The sequence below is a fragment of the Budorcas taxicolor genome, chromosome 9 (assembly GCF_023091745.1).
Source record: "Budorcas taxicolor isolate Tak-1 chromosome 9, Takin1.1, whole genome shotgun sequence".
Taxonomy (NCBI): domain Eukaryota; kingdom Metazoa; phylum Chordata; class Mammalia; order Artiodactyla; family Bovidae; genus Budorcas; species Budorcas taxicolor.
In genome coordinates this window covers 39,691,257-39,706,601 of record NC_068918.1, presented here as the reverse complement: position 1 = coordinate 39,706,601, position 15,345 = coordinate 39,691,257, and the positions used below count along the sequence as shown (strand labels likewise).

The following is a 15,345-nucleotide window of genomic DNA, read 5'->3' as shown; positions in this document are numbered from 1 at the left end:
TATGCATAGGGCTTCCCAGGTGGCTCAGTGGTAAAGAATCTGCCTGCAATGCAGGAGACCTGAGTTCAATCCCTGGGTGGGGAAGATCCCCTGGAGAAGGGAATGGCAACCCACTCCAGTATTCTTGCCTCGTAAATCTGGACAGAGGAGCCTGGAGGACCACAGTGTATGGGGTCACAAAGAGTTGGACACAACCAAGCATGAGCCATATATATATATATACACACACACACATATTATATACACACACACATTCTCTCACATACTGTAGAAGTGGGAAATAGAGCTAAAATGCTGATTTGTGTCGTACCATGAACACCTTGTCAAGATATTTGCAATCATATTTGCAATGTATACATTGTGAATTCAAAGAGGGTTGCTTGGGAAGATATAGTTTGGAATAACTTTACTATGAAGCCATGAAACTCTTCTGAGAGTATAATTTAGAGTACACAGTGACAGATGGTATTAACTGAACCTTCATCAGTGTTAGTTTAAAGAAGAGCAGACTATTGGGACTCTGTTTTTAAGGGATAATGGTGGTGCCTATATGGCAAAAGTGGAAGGAGCTAGTTATAGAACTAGAAATCAAACACTGGAGAAAAAAAAAATTAGGAAAGGAAATTTACTTTAGAATGAAATTGGCACAAATCTCCTGAGAAGACAGATAAAGTCCTGAGAGTGGGTGAAGTTAAGCTATAGGGAAAAGGAACTAAGAGTTCACATCAAACAGTTTCAGAAACTTTTAAAATTAGTACATGAAGTCATCAGCTAAAAGAGGGAAGTGGAATTTAGTTTAGTCAGTATTTTAGTTTAGTCACTATTTTCCAAATAGTGGAAATATTTTGGAAATGCCATTATGGCAGACTTGACTTTGAAATTATAGGAATGAGAAGTGAAAATTGCTCAGCTGTGTGTGACTCTTTGTGACCCCAGGGACTGTAGCCTGCCAGTCTCCTCTGTACATGGAATTCTCCAGGCAAGACTAGTGGAGTGGGTAGCCATTCTTCTCCAGGGGATCTTCCCAGCCCAGGGATTGAACCCAGGTTTTCTTCATTGCAGGCAGATTCTTTACCATCTGAGCCACCAGAGAAACCAGTGAAATATATTCATTTTTTAATTTAGTAGACTGATTAATAGATCAAGGACTAAATTCAAACAGAACTGGACTCAAATGTTTGTTCCACCATTTAGTATTTACAAACAGGTTTCTTATTCCCTCTAAAATACAGTGTCTCCAGCTATATCATGGGTAATAGCAATATTTGCCTCCTGAAGGCTCATAAGTCTTGTTGATTTTACCTTTGTATTTTCCTAAATAGTATAGTTACCAATTCATAGATGAAAAGACAGAGTTCCTAAACTGATAGAGTTCACAGTTTGAAGGGTTCATAAATGGTGATTCAGGAGACTTAAATTACAATTCCAGTTCTATCACAAGTGTATGAACGTCATCCTTCCACCCAACTTCACTATGCCCAATTCCCCATCTCAAAAAAGGCTGAGAGAAATGGACTTCCCTCTTGTACTGGCTGAAGAAAAAGATATCATGGTCTCTAAAAGAACCTAAAAATACTACATTAATATGAGTAAGGCTAGGAATTTTAACTATCCTCAATCCTATCTGCTCATGCTACTTTCTTTTCTGATTCTTGTCATCTTTGACTTTATTCATTCATTTAATTCCCTAACAAATATTCGATAAACATCTATTTTATGCCTTTACAATGGTTGTACTCTGGTGAAGAAAGCCTGCCAATAATAAATGAATTCATAAAATTATAAAAAGGATTGGACAGTCATATATGTTAAAATAAAGACTTCTTGTTTGTATGTATATTAAACAGATATATTTTGAATTGTTTTCTCAAATGTTAATCTTAGGATTAAAACAGTTAATGGCAGTATAATACATACTTCTGATATTTGTGACTGTGGAGCTTCCTGTGGAGGAAGGAACAGGTATACTTCTGACAAACAGAGAGAAGTAGGACATATTCATGGAACTGAACTTGGGGTTAAAATGCTACTCTGGATACAGCTTTCCTCTTATCTAGGAATCATAGATCAAAGTGAATTCCTTCTCCTTTGTCTTGCCAGGGACCTTGATAAGAACCCACCCCAGTTAGTCATGGTCTAAGAAGGGTCACCTGTACTGCATAAACAAGCAGTCACATCTATTGTTATTATTATTATTATTGGTTTAATTGGGGCGAGAAAAAATGTCTTTATTCAAAAAGCCAGGAGTTAGATCAGAATTCTTTTATACTGAAAGGGGAGGAGGTAAAGTCAAACATTTCCTGGATCTGGTCAGCTTCCGGAGGGGAGGTGCTAATTTCTTCCTTCCTGTAGTCATTCAGAGATGGACCTGGTCAGGTATAAGAAAGGTCAAAAATACTGCATACACATCCAACCACATCTGTCCAAAAAATCCCTTGGGACATGGCAGTCCTTTCTCTGAAACAGAGGAGGAAGATTAAGGATATAAGACAGTAAATGACTTTGTTTCCCTCAGGCAATGCTAGGACAGTTTCTTTAAGAGCCTGGTATTGATCATGGCATCTGATCCCATCACTTCATGGTGAATAGAAGGGGAAAAAGTGGAAGCAGTGATAGATTTTACTCTCTTGAACTCCAAAATCATTGCAGACAGTGACTGCAGCCATGAAATTAAAAGATGCTTGCTTCTTCAAAGGAAAGCAATAACAAATCTACATAGTATATTAAAAAGCAAAGACATCACTTTGCCTCCAAAGTTCCATATAGTCAAAGCTATGGTTTTTCCCGTAGTGTTGTATGGATGTGAAAGCTGGACCATAAAGGAGGATAAGTGCTAAAGAATTGATGCTTTGGGACTGGGTGATGGAAAAGACTCTTGAGAGTCCCTTTGATAGCAACGAGATCAAACCAGTCAATCCTGAATAAATCAACCCTGAATATTCATTGGTAGGACATGTTGCAGCTGAGGCTCCACTACTGTGGCCACCTGATGCAAAGAGCTGACTCACTGGGAAAGATTGATGCTGATGCTGGGAAAGATTGAAGCCAAAAGGAGAAGAGGGCAGCAGAGGATGAAATGGTTAGATAGCACCACCAACTAAATAGACATGAGTTTGACCAAATTCCAGGAGATAATAGAGGACAGAGGAGCCTGGAATGCTGCAGTCCAGGGGGTTGCAAAGAGTTGGACACAACTTAGTGACTGAACAACAATTGAGATTCATAACAGTACAAAAAGGAAAGTTACAATAAATGATTTTCTCAGCTTGAATCATTGTTCAAAGATCAGGTTGTATATTTCACTTTCAAAATACGTTTAGAATCCATCTACTTCCCTCCCCATCCTTTGCTATAATTATAACCAGGAGACCCTTCACCTGGGCACTACATTGGAGATATACAAATTTATTCATAACTGACAATAAAATTAATAGATTTTTTAAAGGATATGTAACTATGATATAATTTACAATTGGAAATGGTTTGACTTTACTTATCTTGTACTCTGAGACTTAGCTATATTTTAGGAAAGACCAGTTTCAGATGGAACAAAAACATGACTAATGGCAATAGATATTAAGAAATATTCAGGTGGTTCTTAGAATATGACATCAAAAAGATTCTGTTTAAAGCAAAAACAGTTAGGAGGGTTTTACACAAAATAGGTTTGAACTGAGTTGATGACAGTACATGATAATGGTTCATTTCCATTGCAAAATGAGCTATCTAAAGGCCATTAAAAAAACACTTAGACTTTAAAAAGAATTCCTTCCAAGAAACTGTGTACAATAATAAGTACAATAATAAAATTGCTTTATTCTACCACCTGATTGAATTTTCTTGCTGAATGTTCTTTGTGACAACTATGTATATCATGAGCTTTCCAAGAAAAAAAAAAATCAATCTCTTGCTATTATATTTTATTGGTTATTTAAATGGATTTTTTTATTTTCATCTAAATAGAAATGTTAAACTAAAATCATAATTATGTACCTCTCTTGCCCTCTCTATTCTGGTTATTTTTCTGATAGTCTCCTAAATGTGTATTTAATATATTAAAATAGAACTTAGAGAATAGAATGTTCTGTCTTCTCAGTGGAAAGGCCTAATAAATCCTTATTGAAATGTGGCTGTTTTATTAATATTATATTAACTAGAAAAAACACAAAAATCAAACTAAGCCTCAGCATGTTTTTAGAATAAAATCAGCCCCCTTAGGGACAATCTTGAGAGAGAAAAGTGGCTATCAAGAGCCATCTTATGGAATATATGTTTGCCAGTTTCTACAAAACTAAGAATTTATATAAATAACATAAATCAAGATGACCCATATTTGCAAACCTGTAAAAGTTTGAATTTGTTGTATTTTACTATCAAAAAAAGATTCAGCTTCTAAAATCTGTGCTTTCTGAATATTCACTACTTGCATTTTTACCCACATGTAGAGAAACTGCTATCAACAATCCATAGACTTCTTATAAAAACTGAAATATTTTGATAATATATGGAAAGAGTAAGAATTAGTAGTGAGACTATGCCTGTCTGAGTTTACAAATATATATGTTCCAGGAAGAGAACATGTTTCAAAGTGCATTTGAAGAAATTTTTTGTAGAATATATATATTTTTAAAGAAAGAATGGTAATGTCTGTATAAAATTTTACTGTTGAACTTTGTCTTGTCAGAAGAATCATTAACCCCCTCTGATTCAAATCCCAAAGAAAGGCAATGCCAAAGAATGCTCAAACTGCCGCACAATTGCACTCATCTCACATGCTAGTAAAATAATGCTCAAAATTCTCCAAGCCAGGCTTCAGCAATATGTGAATCGTGAACTTCCTGATGTTCAAGCTGGTTTTAGGAAAGGCAGAAGAACCAGAGATTAAATTGCCAACATCCACTGGATCATGGAAAAAGCAAGAGTGTTCTAGAAAAATATCTATTTCTGCTTTATTAACTATGCCAAAGCCTTTGACTGTGTGGATCACAATAAACTGTGGAAAATTCTTTAAGAGATGGGAATACCAGAGCACCTGACCTGCCTCTTGAGAAACCTATATGCAGGTCAGGAAGCAACAGTTAGAACTGGAAATGGAACAACAGACTGGTTCCAAATAGGAAAAGCAGTACGTCAAGGCTGTATATTGTCACCCTGCTTATTTAACTTTTATGCAGAGTACATCATGAGAAATGCTGGACTGGAAGAAACACAAGCTGGAATCAAGATTGCTGGGAGAAATATCAATAACCTCAGATATGCAGATGACACCACCCTTATGGCAGAAAGTGAAGAGGAACTAAAAAGCCTCTTGATGAAAGTGAAAGAGGAGAGTAAAAAAGTTGGCTTAAAGCTTAACATTCAGAAAACGAAGATCATGGCATCTGGTCCCATCACTTCATGGCAAATAGATGGGGAAACAGTGGAAACAGTGGAAACAGTGTCAGACTTTATTTTTCTGGGCTCCAAAATCACTGCAGATGATGACTGCAGCCATGAAATTAAAAGACGCTTACTCCTTGGAAGGAAAGTTATGGCCAACCTAGATAGCATATTAAAAAGCAGAGACATTACTTTGCCAACAAAGGTCCATCTAGTCAAGGCTATGGTTTTTCCAGTAGTCATGTATGGATGTGAGAGTTGGACTGTGAAGAAGGCTGAGCACCGAAGAATTGATGCTATTGAACTGTGGTGTTGGAGAAGATTCTTGAGAGTCCCTTGGACTGCAAGGAGATCCAACCAGTCCATTCTGAAGGAGATCAGCCCTGGGATTTCTTTGGAAGGAATGATGCTAAAGCTGAAACTCCAGTACTTTGGCCACCTCATGTGAAGAGTTGACTCATTGGAAAAGACTTTGATGCTGGGAGGGATTGGGGGCAGGAGGAGAATGGGATGACAGAGGATGAGATGGCTGGGTGGCATCACTGACTCGATGGACATGAGTCTGAGTGAACTCCGGGAGTTGGTGATGGACAGGGAGGCCTGGAGTGCTGTGATTTATGGGGTCGCAAAGAGTCAGACATTACTGAGTGACTGAACTGAACTGAACTGAAAAGATATCTGAATGGATTTACACTCCAAAATTTATCTAAATCTGAAAATCTACGTTAGATCACTGAAGACTTTTTTTTTTTTAATAGATTTGTAAACACCTAATGCATAGCATTTGCTTCCCTGGTAGCTCAGATGGTAAAGCGTCTGCCTACAATGCAGGAGACCCAAGTTCGATCCCTGGGTCGGGAAGATCCCCTGGAGAAGGAAATGTCAACCCACTCCAGCATTCTTGCCTGGAAAATCCCATGGACTGAGGAGCCTGGTAGGCTACAGTCCATGGGGTTGCAAAGAGTCGGACACGACTGAGCAACTTCACATAATGCATAGCAGCTTTTATCTTTCTCTCTTTGATGACACTTGGTACATACACCTTGGTCTCCATGGCAACAATGACCCCTAACTTTCCTAGGAACTAAGATTTATTTTCCTCCCTTTAGGAAAGCAATGATAATGATGATGTTGACCAACAATCTTTACACCTGTGGTAAATGTGTCATTTGCTTCTTGAAAAGCAAAAATTGATCCTAGGAAGGACCCAAACTTAGTGTCTGTCTTTGAAGATGTTAACTGTTTTTGTCTGAGTCACACAAAGAATCATTACATGCCAAATTTCATAACTAATGATATTTTTCAGTTTGTTTCAGTGTATTTATAGTTATTATTTTGCTTTATAACTGTCACAGAGTTAGACACAACTGAAGTGATTTAGCAAGTAGCATGCATGTGTACTAAACATAATTATAATGCATTGATTTGAGTTCAAAGTCATCTCTGAATGACTTTTTTATCCTTGCAAAACAATGGCCCTTAATTGAATGTTATCACAGTTATATTAGAGTAAATTCATTGATTCAAATTGTATTTTAAAAATCAAAAGTATCACCTGTCTCTTAACTCTTTAATTATGTTTAGACTTTGTTTTAAACAAAAATAAAAATCAGTGATGGAAAAAAATCTATGTTTAGATTATTCAGCCCTTTCTGTAAGATCATTATATACTTATTGATTTCTTGTTCTCATATTAATGCTATAGTTCTCAAGTGGTGAAATTTCAGACTTATGTTAACTGGTAGACAGTTTTAGAAAAGTCATCAACTGAGGAGTTCTTTGCATTGTGTTACTATTGTTTTTTAGTCGCTAAGTTATGTCCAACTTTCTTGTGACTCTATGGACTGTAGCCCACCAGGCTCTTCGGTCCATGGCCTTTTCCAGGCAAGAATATTGGAGTGGGTTCCCTTTTCCTTCTCTAGGCTATCTTCCTGATCCAGGGATTGAACCAGTGTCTCCAGCAATTGAGGTGGATTCTTTACCACTGAGCCATTGGGAAGCCCTAACATTGGAAGGGGTGAAGTAAATGAAGGCAAAAACTGTCTACCTGTAATACTTCGTAAGAAAACTGCTATGTTGAAAAAACTCAGTGCCCACTATTCATGTTCCATGTAGCCTTGAGAAACCTGAGTTTGCAAATTATTTAGAAAGAATAGATGCACTAGTTAACAGAGAAATATGCAGCCCACCAATTACATTGGTGCTTCCCTGGTAGCTCAGTGGTAAAACACCAGCCTGCCAAAGCAGGAGACACAGGTTCAGTCCCTGCATGTTTGTGTGTGTGTCTGTGTGTGTGTGTGTGAGAGAGTATGTAAATATATATATACATATGTATATAATAATTATATATGTATTTATATATATAATCTCTTATTTATCTATTTATCTGTGATGAGTAGTTAGATTGCTTCCATGTCTTGACAATTGTACATAATGCTTCTGTGAACACTGGGGTGCATTTATCTTTTTGAATTAGTGTTTTCTGTTTTGTTTTTTTGGTCTTTTTTTCTTTTTTTTTATATATACCAAGGAGCAGAATTGCTGGTTCTGCTGCTGCTGCTGCTAAGTCACTTCAGTCGTGTCCGACTCTGTGCAACCCTATAGACAGCAGCCCACCAGGCTCCCCCGTTCCTGGGATTCTCCAGACAAGAATACTGGAGTGGGTTGCCATTTCCTTCTCCAATGCATGAAAGAGAAAAGTGAAAGGGAAGTCGCTCAGTCGTGTCCCACTCTTTGCGACCCCATGGACTGCACCCTACCAGCCTCCTCCATCCATGCATTTTCCAGGGAAGAGTACTGGAGTGGGGTGCCATTGCTGGTTCTATGGTAGTTCTTTTTTCTTTTTTTTTTTTTGAGAAAGCTCCATACCTTTTCCACAGTAGCTGTACCAATTTACATTCCCACCAAAGTGCACAAGAATTCTCTTTTCTCCACATCCTCACCAACATTTGTTACTTGTGTTCTTTTTGATGATAGAAGTTCTGACAGGTATGAGTTGGTATCTCACTGTGGTTTTGATTTGCATTTCCAAGATGATTAGTGATGTTGAGCACCTTTTCATATATTTGTTGGTCATCTGCATTTCCTCTTCGGAAAAATGTCTGTTAAGTTCTTCTGCCCAGTTTTTATTTGGGTTATTTATTTTCCTGATTTTGAATTGAATGCACTATTTAAGGAACCCTGATGGCTTAGCAGGTAAAGAATCTACCTGCAACATTGGAGACATGGGTTTAATACCTGGGTCAGGAATCCCTAGAGAAGGGAATGGCAACCTACTCCAGTATTCTTGCCTGGAGATTTCCATGGATAAAGGAGGCTGGCAGGCTACAGTCCGTGGGGTTACGAAGGGTCGGACATGACTGAGAACGAACACTTATATATGTCAGATATATATTAACTACCCTTATTGGTCATATCATTTGCAAATAGTTTCTTCTATTCAGTAGGTTGTCTCTTTGTTTTGTTGATAATTTTGTTTCCTTTTCTGTGAAAAATATTTTGTTTAATTAGGACCCATTTGTTTTTACTTTTATTCCCTTTGCTTAGGAGACAGATCCAAAACTATATTGCTATGTTTAAGTCAAAGATTTTTCTGCCTATTTTTTCCTCTAGGAGTTGTATGGTTTCTGGTCTTGTATATAGGTCTTTAGTCTACTTTAATTTATTTTTATGCATGGTGTTAGAGAATGTTCTAATATCTTTTATAAATCAGGAAGAATTTTTTTTTTAAGCAGCCTTATTTTTTGATAGACTCCACATTGTGCTAAGACTGTATATAATGTACAGTGTGTTTTCTCATTATCACTAAACAGGCCTTTAGAAAATTGCCAGTTATGCTCTTTGCTCAAGACATATTTGTCTAAAATTAAGTAAAAATTATGTATAATCAGAGAAATTTTTTTCCTTTTTACATTGTTCTGTGATGAAAAACTGTATCATTTTTTTCCTTATTCCCCAACATCCATGGTTGTATTGTTAGCAAATGCCAGGAAGAGAGTGTAAATAGAATTTTAATAGATTCTATGATGCCAAATGTTTTTTAGTGGATAAATCATTTCTTAACCTTAAATGAGCTTGACTTCATATATAACTAATATTTTACACCCAGCTGGAAGTGTTTATTTTGTTTCTACCTGAGAAAGTTTTTGGTATACATTTTGAAAATCATTATTTCAAATTCCATGGAGAATTAAAAAACCTGTCCCACTGAATCTGCTCACAAGGAAAAGTATTAACATACATGTTTAGAAGAAATGACAAAATGCTAACTAATTACAGATGAGGCAAACAATTACATATCTCAGGAGAGGAAAGAAAACATTATCTCAGCCAAAGGAGTAATATGAAGTACAAAACAAAGAAAATTTATGCTGAGAAAACTGTCAGAAACAAAGATAAATAAATAAAGCATCAACTAATTAATGAGATACTCAGATAAATAACTTTAAAATCATCTGAAAATATATGTTTTTCTACATGAGAAAATAAATCAAAGCAACAAAAGAGAAAATGTAGTTTACCACACAAAATTATATGAAGAATTTTTTTAAATCCTGAGAAATATAAAAAATAAAGCACATTGTATATATATAAAATTCTTATGAATATATATTTTAACATGATGGGTGGGAAGGAGGTTCAGAGGGAAGGTATATATGCATGCATATACCTGATTCACTTCATTGTACAGCAGAAACTACACAGTTTATATAATTGCTTTATGTAATATTGCAAAGCAATTATACTTCAACAAAAAATAAAGAAATGAAGAACCATTGTGTATAAGTAGAAAATGAATTGTGAGGAAGTTTTATTATGCTATATATGGTCAGGTGGATCATAATGAACACAGTAATAGTTTTGGAAAGCTATATAGCAACATGTACTAACAATCTTGACTTATTATTATTTTTTTTTGCTCAGTAATTCCAATTCTAGGAATCTGTCTTTAAAATACTAAAATATGTGGGCAAATATTTGTAAATAACTGTTTTACTAAAGCCTTATTTTTTAAATTTATTTTTTAATTGAAGGATAATTTTTTACAGAATTTTGTGGTTTTTCTGTCAAACATCAACAGCCTTAGGTAAACTGTTATATGTTTATATGATGTTCCTGTTTCATAATCATTAAAATTTTGAATGTGATTAATTTTTAATGCCAGAAGAAAATACTCATAATAGTATGAAAATAGGATATGTTAATTTCTATAATAATTGTAGCACACTTATAAACATATCGGGACTTCCCTGGTAGCTCAGATGGTAAAGTGTCTGCCTACAGTGCGGGAGACCCGAGTTCAATCCCTGGGTTGGCAAGATCCTCTAGCAAAGGAAATGGCAACCCACTCCAGTACTCTTGCCTGGAAAATCCCATGGACAGAGGAGCCTGGCAGGCTACAGTCCATGGGGTTGCAAAGAGTCAGACACAACTGAGCGACTTCACTATGAACACATTACAGTGTCTATCACTTGATCCTCACAAGCTCTTTGAGGCAGACAAAGTTATTTCCCCATTTATAGATGAGGAAATTGAGTCGGAGAGAAGTAATGTGCCCCAGCCCCCCAATGATAAGTTGTGGAGATGTAATAGGACCCTTGTGATCTGACACACCCTTCTGAGTCTGGGAGATTACCTACAAGACTGTTGGAAATTATGTAAGGAAAATACATGTGAAGATAAAAGAGGTAAAGAAAATACATTAAATCATTAGCCATGATTGACATGGGTATGTGCTTAGCTTCAAAGTTTAAATTGATGTTCTCCTTTCTATTTGTATGTTTCATAATTTGATATAAAGAATATGCATTCTTTTTATGAAGAAGAGCAAATTTAAAAACTGTTCAGAACATGAAACAGAAAAATGAGTAATACCATGATTTTCTATTGTTCTTTGTGATTTTTGAAGTACTTTTGTATTACTTTTATCTAATTTTATGCTTATAAGTAAAGTGAACTTATGATTTATCCAAACCATGACATTTTAAATTGTACAAGAGGGTTGCTATACCAAGAAGATAACTGTAAACTTGAAGTATTCAAGTAAACCAACCGACAGACTCACTCTATTTAACATAACTCTTTGAGGTCAAGAGTACTTAGATATCTTTATTATATTTTGAAATTGAAAATAATGTTAAATGACTTGATTGAATAATATAATGAAAAAATTATGGTTCTGAAAATAGATTTCAAGAGAAAAGAGTGTCTTGATTTAGTCTATGGCTCTTGTGATTAAAACAAAACAAAAAGCCCCACTGGTGGCAATTTCTTCAATCAATAGAAATTTTTGAGTCATACAGTTCTAAGAGACTTAAAAATCAGGGAATCATACAAAATTTTATTTGATTTAAATTGTCATGCCACTGAAATTTCTGAAATTTTTTAATATTCTGTGTAGAAACCTGAGACTTATAAAGAAGGATACCTAATATTTGTGATTATAAGTAATTATGGATTCATGAGCCAGAACCTCTTCATTCAAAGAGTGCTAGGAAAACAACCAACCGAAAATGAACCTAGATTAGTAGGTTTAGACGAGTAAACATTTAGCTAACTTATTTTTTGTAAGTGTAATCCTGGAAGATAACAGTAAGTGAAATGGACAATATTTTGTATTGGTGATTTGGTTAGAAAGTTGAAAAACTTAGTGGTCAAGCTTGTCATTAGGCAGATGACACTGGGTAAATGATGCCTGCCAGTGCTTTGCTAACAGAATTATATGTCTGAAAAAATCTAACTATTTAGCCAATAATGGGCAAAGAAAAAGACAATTAAATCTAAGGGACAAATGTATAATAGGTATTAATCATAGATCAGGATCAGAAAAGTGCCAGTCACTGCAAAATACAGTCTGCAGATGTCTATTTAGCCAACAGGGCAATTTTGTTTGGGTTTGTTTTTTTTTAGTGATTTAGAATTTGAAACAATTTACGCAGGTCAGCAGGAATTCTAGGTTTGACATCTCTTCTGTCCTCCACCCAGGTCCTCAGCAGGGCCTCTACTAACTCTGGTGATGCCTTGCTAGAGATTTGAAAAAAGTACTTATTCTGGGTGTGCAGCCCAAGGCACACAGCGGAGCAGGTTTGGTCAGTGGGCCCCAGTTGCTTTTCTGCCTTGAGATGTTTTTGAGATTTAAAAAGTGCACATTTTAGCCTAGAAATTCTTACTACTGGCTTATGCCCTTTCACTTCACACATTTATATGACCCGTCGAGCCCCTGAAAACCTTTCATTATTGAATTGAAATTGTAATTAGTCTCTTTATGACATCAAGGGAGTCACATTCTTAAAGTAATTTAATTTGTACTACTACAGTTAAAGCAAGATAGACACCTTAAAAAGTTACAGATAAAGCTATGCAAATAGAGAGATCAAAAAGAGCACATATAGTAAAATGTAAAGAAAATAGAAAAGATCACAACATTTAATTTGGATTTAAACCAATGAGATCTTTGTTAGCATATTTAGGTAGGCGGTTCATCTGGTAAAGAATCTGCCTGCAATGTGGATGACTTGGGTTTGATTCCTGGGTTGGGAAGATCTCCTGGAGAAGGGAAAGGCTACCCACTCCAGTATTCTGGCCTGTAGAAGTCCATGGGGTCACAAAGAGTTGGACATGACTGAGTGACTTTCACTTTCACTTTCAAATCAATGTCGCTTTAAAAATAATTTAATTTACAGGCAATTCTCAACTTTTGATTTGTCAGCTTTATAATGGTGATAATGCAAAAGTGATGCATATTCAGTAGAGACCATACTTCGAATTTTGATCTGTTTTTCCTGAGCAGGTGATATGTAGTATGACAGTTTCTTGTAATGCTGGCAGCTCATTGAGCCACAGCTCCCAGTCAGCCACTCCATCACTGGGGTAACCAACCAGTACCATTACAACCATCCTGTGGGACATACAACCAGTGTGTTTTTTACTTTCAATACCGCATTCTATAAATTGCATGATATATTCAGCACTTTATATAAAATAAGTTTTCTGTTAGATGATTTTGCCCAACTGAACCCCACTCCAGTATTCTTGCCTGGAAAATCCCATGGATGGAGGAGCCTGGTAGGCTGCAGTCCATGGGGTTGCTAAGGGTTGGACATGACTGAGCGACTTCACTTTCACTTTTCACTTTCATGCATTGGAGAAGGAAGTGGCAACCCACTCCAGTGTTCTTGTCTGGAGAATCCCAGGGACAGGGAATCCTGGTGGGCTGCTGTCTGTGGGATCACACAGAGTCAGACATGACTGAAGTGACTTAGCAGCAGGCTAATATAAGTGTTCTGAGCATGTTTAACATAGGCTGGGCTAAGCTAGGGTGTTTGGTAGGTTGGTATACTGAATGCATTTTTGACTTAACAATATTTTCAACTTATGATGGGTTCATCTGTAATTGAGAAAGCTTTTTATGTACAAAATTTTATGTTAAAATAAATTAATAATTTATAGCTTTGTTTGGGTACTTGGCTAGGGACATAAGAAAGACAAATTTCACTACTGGCGACTCCCAGGTTTGAGAGGGTGAGGAAAAGTTAATGCTGACTAAAACACTGACTCTGTCTCCTTTGCTTCTGCTTTCTGTTAGTGGTCACTATTGTTACATGGCATGCAATAGTGCAGGTGCCTGTATGTAAACCGCTCAGTCTACATATACAGTTGTATCTTATGCTTATATGTATCTCCAGAGGTCATTCTATAAACTGTGTTCACTGAGAATAATATATCTGAACACAGCATTTGGCTTAATCTTTCAGAGGGCATTATTAATATTAGGTGCAGTATTACAGTGCAGTGATGGCTCAAGAAATTTGCAAAGGAGACAAGAGCCTTGAAGATGAGGAGTGCAGTGGCTGGTCATTAGAAGTTGACAGTGATCAACTGGGAGCAATCACTGAAGGCTGATCTTCTTATAACTACATGAGAAGTTGCAGAAGAACTCAGCCTTGACCAGTCTATGGTTATTCAGGCATTTGAGGCAAATTGGAAAGTTTGATAAATGGGTGCCTCTTGAGCTGGCCTCCCCCCAAAATAAAATAGTCATTTTGAAATGTCTTATCTTGAACCATTTCTTGATCGGATTGTGGTGTGCAGCAAAAAGTGGATTTTATACAACACCCCACAATGACCAGCTCAGTGACTGGATTGAGAAGAAGCTCCAAAGCACTTCCCAAAGCCAAATTTGCATCAGAAAAAGGTCATGGTCACTGTTTAGTGGTTTGCTGCCAGTCTGATCCACTGCAGCTTTCTGAATCCCAGCGAAACCATTACACCTGAGAAGTATGCTCATCAGACGGATGAAATGCACCAAAAACCACAACACCTGCAGCCAGCATTGGTCAACAGAAAGGGCCCGATTCTTCTCCACAAGACCTGACAGCACATCTTATAATCAATGCTTCAAAAGTTCAGTGAACTGCGCTATGAAGTTTTGCCTCATCCACCATATTCACCAGGCATCTTGCCAACTGACTACCACTTCTTCAAGCATCTCAACAACTTTTTGCAGAGAAATTGCTTCCACAATGAGCAGGAGGTTGAAAATGCTTTCCAAGAATTCATAGAATTCTGAAGCATGGATTTTTATGTTACAGGAATAAACCAACATATTGTTGGCAAAAATATGTTGATTGTAATGGTTCCTATTTTGATTATTAAAGATGTGTTTGAACCTGTTATAATAATTTAAAATTCATGGTCCAAAACCACAGTTACTTTTGCAACAACTTAATAGTTAAAATACACACTGAACAGAATACAAGTAATATTAGAATAGGTTATCCAGATGAGATTTTGCTGTAATCTCCTTTTTTGGAGTATTTTAAAAGCTTCAAAGGTATATTTTTAAAACTTCCAGAGGTAGTTTGGGGTGTGATTTCACCTTACTGTGGGGGTGCTGTGAATGCAAATAAATACCCCTTTTAAGTTGCCTTTACCTATTAATTTATCCTGGATCCCCAGGTCTTGCTC

General features: G+C 36.5%; 1 protein-coding gene across 1 annotated transcript in view; it reads left to right on the top strand.

The window, feature by feature from the left end:
- GRIK2 (glutamate ionotropic receptor kainate type subunit 2) overlaps nucleotides 1–15,345 on the top strand; it is a 726,582-nt gene that overhangs the window by 468,087 nt on the left and 243,150 nt on the right. The gene's annotated exons all lie outside the window — the stretch shown is intronic.